At 38.5% G+C, this 15,229-nt stretch overlaps 1 pseudogene across 1 annotated transcript in view; it reads left to right on the plus strand.

The window, feature by feature from the left end:
* The first annotated feature begins 12,920 nt into the window (after nt 1-12,920).
* Nucleotides 12,921-15,229, plus strand: part of LOC108517013 (nucleolar and coiled-body phosphoprotein 1 pseudogene) — a 3,849-nt pseudogene continuing 1,540 nt past the window's right edge. Inside the window, exon 1 of the transcript XR_001881980.1 lies at nt 12,921-14,849. The product of XR_001881980.1 is annotated as a nucleolar and coiled-body phosphoprotein 1 pseudogene (transcript). The remainder of the gene's footprint in view (nt 14,850-15,229) is intronic.

Below are 15,229 nucleotides of genomic sequence, written 5' to 3' on the forward strand. Positions count from 1 at the left end.
AGTGAGAGGGTCATGATTTCCTCCACGTAACTGACAGATTACTGAAGATTGACTGAGAAGAAAGAGAGAAAAATATTTTGTTTTTTCTTTCTTTATGGTGTTCTTCAGGAGTGTTACATTTTAGCTCAAACTTGGCCAGGATACCTTAAATCCTATAATGCTTAATCAGCATTTCAGGAGCTGTGTTGACCAGATCTTCTCCTTTCTTCCATCTGTGTTCCTCAAGCAGAGGTTAGGAAGCTACCTTCTCAGCAACCTATAAACTCCTTAGTATTGTTTCGGGAGTTTCTATCATAAATAATTCCTGACTCCTTTGAAGAAGCTGGTTCTGAGAAGAGAGGGACAATTATCTCCTGATGTCGGAAATGGGTGTGATACTGTATTTCCCACCTAAATTAAAAGGCAGGGGAATGTAGACAAATATAGCAGTGTAAAATCTAGTTGGTAAGGAGCTTAGTAATGAAATAAAGTGAGACTTGGAGATCAGTACACATTTTTTTTTTTTTTTCAGATGGTGAAAAACATTTTATTTTTCAGGAACTGACAAAAGAAATTTACAATGCACACTGTCAAAGAATTCCATAGGTAGATTGAACAGCACTCCACTGGAACATTATTGTGAATATAGTATGATAAATAGATTCACCACACAGAGTTGTGATATGTCAATGAAAGAAATGTCCTCTAAAGCATCATTGTACAAAACATGATTCACAGATCAGTAATATCGGTATCAGTTGAGAGTGTGGTAGAAATTCAGAATCTTATGCCTCACCTGAAACCTACTGCGCCAGAATCTGGATTTTATTAATGATCAATCTTCTCCTTAAAAAACAACACATTCCAATATACATGATTTCATTCATAGTTTAGATGAAACTCTNACCTTTTAATTTACATGCTAGTATTTTGCTTTCATTTATCTATATATATAAACATTTTCAGGTTTACATTTATTTCCCCAATTTGATTTCAGACTGCTCATCAATGTAGAATAATAATTAAGATTAAGGGAAATTTGAGAAGAGATATAATCTTAAGCTGGAAAATATTTGTGATCATTCAGATCTCATTCACTAATTAGTCAATGAAACAACAATGTTTGAAAAAAAATTTTAAATGGGTTCAGATCTATGTGATGGTTATGATTTTAATATGATCTTTGTCTGCTGTTTATAGGTCAATTGTATTTGCAACCTATTATTAAATTAAATATTCTAGAATATTTGACAGACTTTAGAAGTCCTCTACTTTAACCTTCTCTTCTGTCTTTGGTAGCTTTTAAAATAACATGATACTTTTACAGTACATGAAGATGCCAAGTGTATATTTTGATTTGCCCAATGCACCTTGCATATACTCCCGGTTCCCTATAATTTCTACCACAGGCTTTAGTGTTGTTTCCAGTTGGATGCACAATTCTTCAAATATTAAAACAAACTTCAGAATAGGCATCAAAAGCTTCTTCAATTGCTTTAAATACACCAATTTCAATAATTCAGCCTGATCCTTTCTTAGAGAAATATTTAAATTTGCTATGATCCATTCTGTTCCTTCAAAAGGACTGTACCAGAACTGAACACAAAGTTTCAGGCATGGTTAAACATTTGAGACATTGCTGCCCTTGTTGTGAAAATTGTAATTATGTTTAAGAAGCCAACCTGAAGTTTTATTAACGTGGGGAAAATTCAATTCGGTTAATTCAATAATATTAATAGTTTCTTCTGTGTACTGGCCACTATACTAATTGCGAAAGTTGAAAGATGAATACATTAATCTTACTATCAGATGTATACAATAGAATTAACTAATTAATATAAATAAAAGGTAATAGGGAAGTGGAGATGAGTAATTCTTACTGGTAATTGAAGCAAAATAAGAATTTAACATCTGATCTAAATTCTGGCAGATGAATGGACCATTTGTTACAGAAATAAAGCACATAAAAGAAAAGAATAGCAAAAGTAAATAAGTTACTGTTGTCAAACTATAAATAGTAATGTATAGGTCATAGATTGTACACATAGAATGGTAACAAAATAATGAAATAATAGTTTAGAAAGATGTATGTACATTTGGTAATTTTGGGTTGAAAGTGTAAGCAAATGCAATCTAGACTGTAGACTGGCTTAAGCAAAACAGCCAAAACAACTACCAAAAAAACGTCGAGAGCCCATGAGTTTATTTAGCTTAAGTTATCATGTCATCCAGACGTCCTCCCAAGTGTACCAGGATCTGATCTCTCTGCTGCTCTCAGTTCTGTTTTGCTTTATGTAACTAGAAGCTACTTGGTGATAAGATGACTCAAGTAGTGTAACCTTACATTTTTTCAGTGTCAAGCCCAGCACGAAGGAAGTTCTTTGTCCAAGTTTGAACAAAACTCCTGGAATAGACTCTCATTTCCCCACACTGGGTTATATGTATCTCTCTGCACCCTCACAGCATTTATGAGATAGATTATTTCTTGGGTTATATCCAATCACATATTCATACTTGTAGACAGGGAAGAAATGAGAGAATACCAACATACAAATTAAAGTTTGAGTGAGAGTATCCCTCCATGTTCCCCACAAACATCAAGTTTCTGATGGCAAGGGAAGGAAGAATAGATTCTGCTTGGCCAAAGTTGTAGGAGGAGAGGAAACACATGTGCCATGAGATAATGTCTTTTCCAGGGATATGCCAAGATCATCTCTGTTATATGAGCAACTGCACCAACCACCAGGTACTCTTCAAACAGTCCCCACAGGCAAGAAGGCTCTCACTACATGCAGTCCCTTGCCCCTGGACTTTTCACCTTTCAGAACTGTAAGAAATAAATTTTGTTTCGTATCAATTACCCAGATTCAGATGTTCCATTATAAGCAACAGAAAACAAACGAATACATCAATGTTTATCAACTTTGGCTGTACCTTAGAATTATATGGTAAGGTTTAAAAAATCATGAGTTCTGGTCCTTGTTCTTAGAGACATTAATCTAAATTTAAAAAACCTGTGCATTAGGATGTCTGAAACCTGCTTACATGATCAACATGTGCACCAAAATTTAAGGACAAGAAGTATAAAGTACAAAAGGGAGTCCAACATAGCAATTTCGTTCTACTTTGCACCTGGAGTTATGAGATTCCATATTGGTAGTAAAATGCACAGCCATGATACTGGCCCTGTTGAATCTTACACAATGACTTTTATACATAGGTACCATAACTAGAATCTTTACTTTTCCTTTACATGGTGCTATGATATGAATATTGGTGTCCCCCCTCCCTGACCAAATTGGTAAGTTAAAACTAACTTGCCTTCATGAATGGGATTAGTGTCCTTGTAAAAGAAGTTGAAGGGCACTCCCTTGCTTCTTCTGCCATGTGAGAACACATAGAAAATGCCTTCTATGAAACAGAGAGCCACACCAAACAACAAATCTGCCAGCACCTTCATTTTGGACTTCCTAGCGTCAGAACTGTGAGCAATACATTTATGCTGTTTATAAATTATCCCATCTCGAAGGGCTAAGACACAGAATTATTTTGCTAAGCAAAGTTGAATTTAGTGGAGAAAATATGATCTGTACCATGCAGTGTTTCTTTGTCTTAGCCTAAGAACGACCCCATATCCCTCACCCTAGTGACATTTTGCAGTGTCAAGCCCAGCATGAAGTAAGTTCTTTGTCCTTCAAGTTTGAACAAAACTCCTGGAATAGACTCTCATTTCCCCACATTGGCCTATATGCATCTATCTGCACCCTCACAGTATTTATGGGATAGATTATTTATAAATGGGTTATATCCAATAAGTGCAATGCAAGGGGAGGAGCTAAGTCAGTGAGAGGGTCATGATTTCCTCCACGTAACTGACAGATTACTGAAGATTGACTGAGAAGAAAGAGAGAAAATATTTTGTTTTTTCTTTCTTTATGGTGTTCTTCAGGAGTGTTACATTTTAGCTCAAACTTGGCCAGGATACCTTAAATCCTATAATGCTTAATCAGCATTTCAGGAGCTGTGTTGACCAGATCTTCTCCTTTCTTCCATCTGTGTTCCTCAAGCAGAGGTTAGGAAGCTACCTTCTCAGCAACCTATAAACTCCTTAGTATTGTTTCGGGAGTTTCTATCATAAATAATTCCTGACTCCTTTGAAGAAGCTGGTTCTGAGAAGAGAGGGACAATTATCTCCTGATGTCGGAAATGGGTGTGATACTGTATTTCCCACCTAAATTAAAAGGCAGGGGAATGTAGACAAATATAGCAGTGTAAAATCTAGTTGGTAAGGAGCTTAGTAATGAAATAAAGTGAGACTTGGAGATCAGTACACATTTTTTTTTTTTTTTCAGATGGTGAAAACATTTTATTTTCAGGAACTGACAAAAGAAATTTACAATGCACACTGTCAAAGAATTCCATAGGTAGATTGAACAGCACTCCACTGGAACATTATTGTGAATATAGTATGATAAATAGATTCACCACACAGAGTTGTGATATGTCAATGAAAGAAATGTCCTCTAAAGCATCATTGTACAAAACATGATTCACAGATCAGTAATATCGGTATCAGTTGAGAGTGTGGTAGAAATTCAGAATCTTATGCCTCACCTGAAACCTACTGCGCCAGAATCTGGATTTTATTAATGATCAATCTTCTCCTTAAAAAACAACACATTCCAATATACATGATTTCATTCATAGTTTAGATGAAACTCTAACTTAGTACACCTATTTAACCAGGGTTTCTTTTCTTTTTTTTTTTTGTTTTTGTTTTTGTTTGTTTAGATTTTTTTCATTTTTTATTTACTTTAAGTTCTTAGGGCTACATGTGCATAACCTGCAGTTGCTGTACATATGCTATATTTGGTGCCATGTGCGGCTGTGCGCATCCCATCAACTCATCAACAACCCATCAATTCATGCATGTTATTATCATGTATAACTCCCCAAATGCCAATCCCTCCCCCTCCCCCCTCCCACGATAGGGGCCCCGTGTGTGATGTTCCCCTTCCCGATTCCAAGTGACCTCATTGTTCAGTTCCCAACCTATGAGTGAGAACATGCGTTTGGTTTTCTGTATCTTGGATAGGTTGCTAAGAATGATGGTTTCCAGTCTGCATCCATTCATCTACAAAGGATGCAACACTCATCCTTTTTTATGCTGCATATATTCTCATGGTGTATAGTACAACAATTTTTTCTTATCCAGTTCTGTCACTCATGCACATTTGCGTATGATTCCACGTCCTTGCTGATTGTGAATAGCTGCTGCAATAACTTACGTGCTGATGTGGGGGTCTTTGTAGTAGAATAATTATAATCCTATGGAATATATAACCAGTAGTGGGGATGGTCTGGGTCATATGCTTCAATCTTGTTCTAGATCCTTGAGGAATTGCCCATACTGTTTTCCTATAATGGTGCTTGAACTAGTTTACAATCCCACCAACTAGCTGTAAAACTTTCCTATTTCCTCCACAGACTCTCCAACAACTGTTGTCCTGATTTTTTAATGATTGCCATTTCTAACTGTGTGATGGGTAGTAAGAATAATGCTATGACTCCGTGAGTGAGCTTCTAAAAGTCATTTAAATTGTTGCTAAAGAAAAACCAGTCAGAGCTTGGGTAAAAATTAGCCAGTTTTATTTTCCGAGAAGTGTCATAGTTCCCTAGAACAGAATTTCAGAATATTTTATTTAAATGTATTAAAATATATGATACTATATGGTATATTAAATTATATTCATAGTCTCATATACACTCTTATAATAAACTACAATAAAGCTAAAGTTTAATGTATTTCTTCCCTTCCCTGTGGATGCTATTTCCATGAAGAATTCATTCAAACCCTTTCTAAGGTGTGAGAGACCTTTTAAAAATATTTAGTAGGGTGTCACTTCTTTCTGAGTCTGATAAAAGTAGGACCTGTCTTCAGTCCTCTAAACATAAAAGAGGCAATGTCAGTAACACAATTCTCTCTGTTAGAAGAATATTCTCAAATTATCAACATGAAAAAGTTTCTCATCTAACTGAACTTAGTCTGCAGACTCTGAAAACAGTGTCAGCCACGTGCAGTATTTTAATACCATAAAAATGTTTATATAGGCTATCATTGTTTTTATCCCCCAAATCGAGAATCATGTGGTCTCATTCAGTAAGTTACCTTCAACTCTTTAAACATCACATATCCATTGAAAATATTAGCAAGAAATGCAATTCAAAATGCATGTTCTTTAGTGCAATGCAAGGGGGGAAGCTAAGTCAGTGAGAGGGTCATGATTTCCTCCACGTAACTGACAGATATGGATTGAAATCCTTAGAGTGGACCAGGATCTGAGTCAGGCACTAAAACCACAGGTAGACTCTCCAAGTATATGTAAGGAAATCTTCATGTTATTTACTGAACAAAAGGAGACACTGGAGTAATTTAAGCAGAAGAGTGACACTAATTCATTTATAGTTTATAAGACTACTGTAATATCTTGGTGGATAATGGCTTGGAGAGAAGCTACTACAAAAATGAGAATTTCTGTTGGAATGGTTTGGAGTTCCTGTGGACACTGACCTCTCCTCACAGGTTAATTTTTAAAATTATATGATTATTTATTTTTTAAAATGTTTCTATAAAAGAAAATCTCCCCATGTTTCCTCAGCAATCTTAATGTTCAACAACCTATGAGGAACTGACATGGGGAAAAAATAGTGGAATGTAGTGGAGATGTATGAGTAAAATTATTTTAAATATTTAAAAATTATTAAAATAATTTTATGTCTTTCAAGTTATCTGCCCAAATTGGGACTTATACAGCCCTGTGCTTTCTTGAACACAGATAGATTGCCTCTAGGTTGCTCCTGAAATCAGATAAAATTAAGATTCACTTTACCAGTTAAAGAATATGTAAAATGAAGCCAATGTAACTGCTCTCATGAAATACACCATCAAGCTTGGGGTCACTATATGAGAAGGACAGATCCATCACAGCCCAGGACCAAGTTCCATTAGAAATTATGTATGGAGTAATTGCTAAAGATCGTCATGGATGATATAACATAAAGCAAACTTGTAAATTAACTAAATCATTCGGCAGGTGCATTGTCCTTAATAATTACTTGGCCACGACCTAGTTGCTGGTTATAAAGAAATGAAAGACAAATAAATGTTGCTCATGAAACTTATATCAAGAAACATAATTCACAATCTTCTTTTCTGAAAGAGTAGTTGATATTGTGTACCCAGCTAATATCAATGTTTCTCCCACTATAAGGAAACAAAAACCCTGGCAAAACATTTTTGGAAATGGAATGCATCTAACAGGGGACTATTTCTAGGTAAAGACAGTAAATAGACACATGCTTTTCTTTCTTAGACTCATTTTATATAATAAGAAATTGAGTTTTAGGCTGGGCATGGTGGCTCACGCCTGTAATCCCAACACTTTGGGAGGCCAAGGCTGGTGAATCACGAGGTCAGGAGTTCGAGACCAGCCTGGCCAACATGGTGAAACCCTGTCTCTATTAAAAATACAAAAAATTGGGCCAGGCATGGTGGTTCACACCTGTAATCCCAGCACTTTGGGAGGCCGAGACAGGTGGATCACGAGGTCAGGAGATCAAGACTATCCCAGCTAACACGGTGAAGCCCTGTCTCTACTAAAAATACAAAAAATTAGCCAGGCGTGGTGGCACGCATCTGTAGTCCCAGCTACTCAGGAGCCTGAGTCAGGAGAATGACGTAAGCCCGGGGAGGCGGAGGTTGCAGTGAGCTGAGATCCCGCCACTGCACTCCAGCCTGGGTGACAGAGCGAGACTCCATCTCAAACAAAACAAAACAAAACAAACAAACAAACAAACAAAAATTAGCTGGGCATAGTGGCGGGTGACACTATGTTAAAAAAAAAAAGGTTTAAAAAGGGCTTAAGGGACAGAGAGAAAAGAAGAGGAAGAAGAGGTGAAAGGGGATCACATGTATGTGTTCTCAAAGAAAAATTATACCAGTTAAAAGGGTAGATAAGACTTTATTTAAAACTGTTGCAATAGGAAAGAGAGGTTGAACTCAACTGAATTAAAACAAAAGACAATGACTGAAGAGACTTTAAGCACTGGGGAAGCTAGTGGAGAAATATTGGAGAATATTAGTGGGAAGGTTGGTCAATGTGAGTAGACTGTCTGTGTTTGTTCATTGGTACTTAGCAAATTTGGGCTCCTACCTGCCCACAAAAACTGGCAGACTATCTCCTTCTATGACGACACTTTGAAAAGATGACTCCCAGGTCCTTAAGAAAAACATCTCTGGTTGTAAAACTGGGAAAAGACTACATCTCAAAGGAGCTGAGAACAAATGTACAAGGTTTCTAAAGTAAATACTCTAAGAAAATGGAGGCTAAAGGCCTATAGTCAGGAAGAAAAACGGTTTAAATTTGAGTCAAGCTAGGGGAAACGATAAGACCATTTTGATCAATGTGTGTGTCTGTGGTTTGCTTTTGTTTCTGTTTTGCCCATTTTCATACCAAAATGAGGTAAAGGCAATGAAAGAAAGGAAGGTGTGGGTTAATTTTTAGTAAAAATAAGTGCGAAAATTCTAGACAACTAATTAGCAAACTGAGTCCAACATTGCATACAAAAAGAAGAAAAGTTGAGCAGAATAGTTTCAAAAAAAGGGGTGTAGCATCACACGGCTGGCAAAAATGCAAATGAGTCTTTCTGTTAGTGATAGTATAATAAAAGTGTTATATCCACCAGTTGTAAATTAATTAAATGGCTTGCTCAGGATCACACTGCTAATAAGTGGTAGACTCGGATTTCACTCCAAATGCATGTGTTTTTTTTCCTTTTAATTTTGAGAACATTATTTTTCTCACGAATAGAAAATAATTATTTGCTTGTTTACAGAACAGTTTTAGAGGCTCTATATAATTTAGTACTAGTACTGTGAGGGAGGATTAAGTTGCATATAGATGTAACTATATCTTAAAAGTTTACGTGGTTTTTATAAAACACATACAAATTGTGTGTGTGTGTGTGTGTGTGTGTGTGTGTGTGTAATTAGTCACAAAGAAAGTCATTGCATTGCAGCATATTATAATTAGAGGTCTAATACAATGACGTATTTTTTTAGCCACACAGTAAATGCTGATAGAATGAATAAATGTCTAGTGTACAAGAGAACACACATATTTTTACTACAGAGAGCAGGACTAGAAGTAATAGTTCAGAGTTACAAGGAAGCAGATTTCGGCTCAACCTAAGACACTGTATAAAATAAGAGTTTCCTGTGATTGAGCTAGCTGCCTGAAAAGTTGAGCAAAGAATTGTCAAGCCAAGGGTTCTGGCATTCTTTGTGAAGGTGAGAGAAATCATTGCTGTTTGGGAGAGCCTTGGATCTGTTCCCATATGGGGCACAAAAGTAAAACTGGAAAACAGGAGTGTTCAGTGTCATACTCAGTCACTGTTAGTTCACAGCAAGTTTATTCATTTTCTCCATTGCAAAGTCGCAGGATGTGAATTAGGATAATTAAGAAAAGGTTGTGACAAGAGTGTGAGAACAAGTAAACTACATATTGAAAGTGGTTAGCCAGAGGGAGAAAAGGATTTGAGGAATGAGGTAACCTGATGCAGACATCTGGATAATGTTGATTGGCAGCTTAATGGCTCTTGTCTTCCCCAAATTAGGCATCCAGTAGCTGTTTCTATTCTTTTTATTAACATGCTGTTGTATATAGTGTGGCAATTCTGAGGAGCAAGAATCTAGCGAGAAGACTGGGAAGGGCATTGCATACTAGGATTTAGAAATAACTGAAAGAATTCAGCATGGATGCTGTGTCAGTCTATGTCCCAGCAAGGAACAGATGGCATACTGAAATTAGGATCATCAAAAGAGAGTTTAGTAAAGGAACTTTTGAAAAAGGTATGAGTATAATGTTGGAAAACCACAGGAATCATGCAAGCCCTGCTCTTGACATTAGCGCTGTTACCACCCCTACCTCCAGAAGGTCAAAGCTTACAAGTTCATGTTAGAACCTGAGAAGACAGGATCAGGCAGAGCAGCGCTTCTCGAACCATCTGTAGTGGGGTTGCCAAAGAAAATCTGTATAATATTTGGATACTATACAATTTATATGAAACAAATTACTCATTGTTGTTCTGAAATTCAAAATTAACTGGTTTACTTATTTTTAGTTTTTCAGTCTGGCAACTTTATCTATGAAGATGAACCCATTTTGTGTGTGTGTTAGTTTTGTGTTTACTTTGTGCTCCTATGCAAACAGATACTATTGTAAAATAAAATCAAAATAAACTACTAAAAAATTAAAATTTCAAAAGATAAATACCAGGTCTGCTTTTAAAATTTAAACCTAGTAGACTTTAATTTTTTCTGTAGAATTATAATTAATGTTTTCAGATTCTTTCTCACCAGCACTGGTACTTGCATCACACTTCGAGTAGCAGTAATGAAGAAACAGGTGTGTTGGAGGGAGTTTTGATTCAGGGAGGGGTGGAGAAGCCTTCGGGGAGGATACTAGAAAGGTAAATTCCCATCTCACTCTTACACTTTGCTTCTTCATCTTACACTTTGCTTCTTCATCTCCGGCAGTTCTCCTTTGGCCATAAGACAAGAGAGCCACCTGATATAGCAACAGAGTGGTCATTTTTCTGGGAAGGGGATAAGGTTGAAAAGTATAGACAATAAAATTTGAAAGAAAAGACTGAATGTATTTAGCATAGAGGCCCAAAGTTGCTATCTGAAACTATGTAAGTTTCTGCCAAATGGAACACATTAATTTAGCAGACACTATTATGATTAATAACTCACTTTTGTAGAAAAGTTGTTTGTAGAAACTAACTTTTGTTTCACTGAAAGACAAATCTGGAGGACTAAAGGGGTTGGATGATTTTCCTTTACTAAGCAAGGAGATACATTGCCAGCATAAAATGTGATAGTTTTAGAATGTTAAGACTCGGGGTAACTATCATATATTAAGCATTGCTATAGTCTAGACCCTTGATCAGAGAGAGCTATTTAGAGAAAAAGTAGTAATGTCCATTATTAATGACAAGTGTCCGAGCAATTGGTGACCTACTGTACATCAACCCTTAGAAGCGTAATTGTGCATTTCATATATTTGTATTCATTTACAAACGATTTATGATTTTATCAGTAGTGGGATTGAAAATTGAGGGATACTATCATTTTAAATTCTTCCTTGTTCCATAAAAACAGTGGATGAGAATGGACTTGACAAGAGCTTCAAAAAGATGAACGAGTTGAAACCAGCCCATAGATACATTGTGTTTGTTCGAAATTTGATTGGTTGCCAACTAAACATCTAAAACATATACAAATTCATGACACTGCATCCACATGCTAGCAAGAGGACAATCACCTGGTGTGTAATACCAGCTGCCCCCTTTAGTTTAAGAGACATGTGGACACAACTCTTACATCTGATTTGTTTTAATTATGAATGTTATCTTTCTGAACCCTGGACTCTTCTATCATGATTATTGAAACTGAGCAAAAATAACCCCTTCTTTTACTCTGGTTTATGTTTTGTATATTATTTTAACCACCTAGAATGGTAGCAGTGTGTGGAATGTAGGCATCTACAGAAGGATTAAATTCATTTAAGAGTAATTGTTTCCAAACTAGACTATGCTTATAAATTATGTAAGAAACTTGTTAAAAATACGAAGTCCTAGGCCCCACCACCTACAGATTCTGATCAAATAGGTTCAGTAAAGAAAGCAAGGGTTTATTTTTAGTGTGTGTCCTATATATTTCGATCCAAGTGCCTTGAACCATTGTCTGATCACAAGATTTTTGAAGTCTCGTAGTACAAAATGCATTTATACCATTTCAACATGTGCTCTGCTTATGAGTACAACCGTTCTGGTGATGAAAGTCACTTTCTCTGTCAAAGCACTTAGTGACCCTCAGTGGCCATTGTATTGTCATCTGCACTTGAGCATTCAACCTGTATATGTCTAAGTTGGAAATCTTTAACCTCCTCCCGTCAAATTCAAAATACAACATAACGAACAAAACAACTGTTGTTCTGCATTCTGCATTTCATTGGCTGGTACCAGTAGCCCCCATTTTTTCCCAAGTCATAATCACTAGTCACCTGGGTCGTCCTCAGTAGTATCTTTATGTATGTATGTATGTATGTATGTATGTATGTATGTATGTATGTATTTGAGATGGAGTCTCACTCTGTCACCCAGACTGGAGTGCAGTGGCATGATCTCAGTTCACTGCAACCTCCGTCTTCCGAGTTCAAGCAATTCTCCTGCCTCGGCTTCCCAGGTAGCTGGGATTACAGGCACCTGCCACTGCACCCGGCCAGTTTTTCTTTTTCTTTTTTTTTTTTTTTTTGTATTTTTAGTAGAGACGCGGTTTCACCATCTTGGCCAGGCTGGTCTTGAACTCCTGACCTTGTGATCCACCTGCCTCAACTCCCCAAAGTGCTGGGATTACAGGTGTGAGCCACCATGCCCAGCCATCCTCAGCAGTATATTTTGCCTACCTTCCAACACTTTACCAGGAATCCAATTCTCCTTAAACACGGGCTAAGCGAATATTTCCAAGATAAAATTCTAACGCAAAATGCTTTTAATCTTTCAACTGCTCTAAACTATTCTTCAGATAAAGGTTAAGCTCCTTATTTTGTACACCAATTTAATTTCTCAATGTTTTTCCAAATTTTGTTTGCCATACTTGAGCATTATTATACATTTGATAGTTTTCTTTACATCACCTCATCATTTAAAATTTGCATACATTTTTAGCCTGAAAATAAGCATTAAAAACTCTTCAAAAATTATGTTTTTTGTTGTTGTTGTTTTAGAATAAATCAATTTTGCGTTTCTTGGGGTTTCTCCTAGAATTATCTTGTATATGTGTTATATTTTGAAGTATTAAGAATATAAAGTGGAGGATGGCGGACGCCGGCTTGCGCCGCGTGGTTCCCAGCAACCTGTATCCCCTCGTGCTCGGCTTCCTGCGCGATAACCAACTCTCGGAGGTGGCCAATAAGTTCGCCAAAGCGACAGGAGCTACACAGCAGGATGCCAATGCCTCTTCCCTCTTAGACATCTATAGCTTCTGGCTCAACAGGTCTGCCAAGGCCCCAGAGCGAAAGTCACAGGCAAATGGACCAGTGGCTAAGAAAGCTAAGAAGAAGGTCTCATCCAGTGACAGTAGTGAGGACAGCAGCGAGGAGGAGGAGGAAGGAGGAGGAAGCTCAAGGGCCTCCAGCAAAGAAGGCTGCTGTACCTGCCAAGCGAGTCGGTCTGCCTCCTGGGAAGGCTGCAGCCAAAGCATCAGAAAGCAGCAGCAGTGAAGAGTCCAGTGATGATGAGGAGGAGGAGGACCAAAAGAAACAGCCTGTCCAGAAGGGAGTTAAGCCCCAAGCCAAGGCAGCCAAAGCTCCTCCTAAGAAGGCCAAGAGCTCTGATTCTGATTCTGACTCAAGCTCCGAGGATGAGCCACCAAAGAACCAGAAGCCAAAGATAACACCTGTGGCAGCTAAAGCTCAGGCTAAAGCCCCTCCCAAACCAGCTCGAGCAGCACCTAAAGTAGCCAATGGTAAAGCAGCCAGTAGCAGCAGCAGCAGCAGCAGCAGCAGTGATGACTCAGAGGAGGAAAAGGCAGCAGCCACCCCCAAAAAGACTGTACCTAAAAAGCAAGTTGTGGCCAAGGCCCCAGTGAAAGCAGTTGCCACCCCTACCCAGAAGAGTTCCAGCAGTGAGGATTCCTCCAGTGAAGAGGAAGAGGAGCAAAAAAAAAAAAAACCCTGAAAATAAACCAGGTCCCTACAGTTCAGTTCCCCCACCTTCTGCTCCACCACCAAAGAAGTCTGTGGGAACCCAGCCTCCCAAGAAAGCTGTGGAGAAGCAGCAGCCTGTGGAAAGCAGTGAAGACAGCAGTGATGAGTCTGATTCAAGTTCTGAAGAAGAGAAGAAACCCCCAACTAAGGCAGTCATCTCTAAAGCAACCACTAAACCACCTCCAGCAAAGAAAGCAACAGAGAGCTCTTCAGACAGCTCAGACTCTGACAGCTCTGAGGACGATGAAGCTCCTTCCAAGCCAGCTGGTACCACCAAGAATTCTTCAAATAAGCCAGCTGGTACCACCAAGAATTCTTCAAATAAGCCAGCTGTCACCATCAAGTCACCTGCAGCAAAGCCAGCTGCAACCCCCAAGCAACTTGTGGGCGGTGGCCAGAAGCCTCCCATGAGAAAGGCTGACAGCAGCTCCAGTGAGGAAGAGAGCAGCTCCAGTGAGAAGGAGAAGACAAAGAAGATGGTGGCCACCAATAAGCCCAAGGTGACTGCCAAAGCAGCTCCACCTCTGCCTGCCTAGCAGGCTCCTCAGGGTAGTAGGGACAGCAGCTCTGAGTCAGACAGCTCCAGCAGTGAGGAAGAGGAGGAGGAAGAGAAGACATCTAAGTCTGCAGTTAATAAGAAGCCACAGAAGGTAGCAGGAGGTGCAGCCCCTTCCAAGCCAGCCTCTGCAAAGAAAGGAAAGACTGAGAGCAGCAGCAGTTCTTCCTCTGATAACTCCAGTGAGGAGGAGGAGGAAGAGAAGCCCAAGGGCAAGGGCTCTCCCAGACCACAAGCCCCCAAGGCCAATGGCACCTCTGCACTGACTGCCCAGAATGGAAAAGAAGCTAAGAACAGCGAGGAAGAGGAAGAAGAAAAGAAAAAGGCAGCAGTGGCAGTTTCCAAATCAGGTTCATTAAAGAAGCGGAAGCAGAATGAGGATGCCAAGGAGGCAGAGACTCCTCAGGCCAAGAAGATAAAGCTTCAGACCCCTAACACATTTCCAAAAAGGAAGAAAGGAGAAATCAGCAGCACATCAAAAAGCTTATCCATGATGATCAAGTGGGCTTCATCCCTGGGATGCAAAGCTGGTTCAACATTCACAAATCAATAAACATAATCCAGCATATAAACAGAACCAAAGGCAAGAACCACATGATTATCTCAATAGATGCAGAAAAGGCTTTTGACAAAATTCAACAGCCCTTCATGCTAAAAACGCTCAAGAAATTCGGTATTGATGGAACGTACCTCAAAATAATAAGAGCTATTTATGACAAACCCACAGCTAATATCATACTGAATGGGCAAAAACTGGAAAAATTCCCTTTGAAAACTGGCACAAGACAGGGATGCCCTCTCTCACCACTCCTATTCAACATAGTGTTGGAAGTTCTGGCTAGGGCAATCAGGCAAGAGAAAG

This window comes from Rhinopithecus bieti, unplaced genomic scaffold, assembly GCF_001698545.2.
Source record: "Rhinopithecus bieti isolate Rb0 unplaced genomic scaffold, ASM169854v2 scaffold_37857, whole genome shotgun sequence".
NCBI classification, from domain to species: Eukaryota; Metazoa; Chordata; class Mammalia; order Primates; family Cercopithecidae; genus Rhinopithecus; species Rhinopithecus bieti.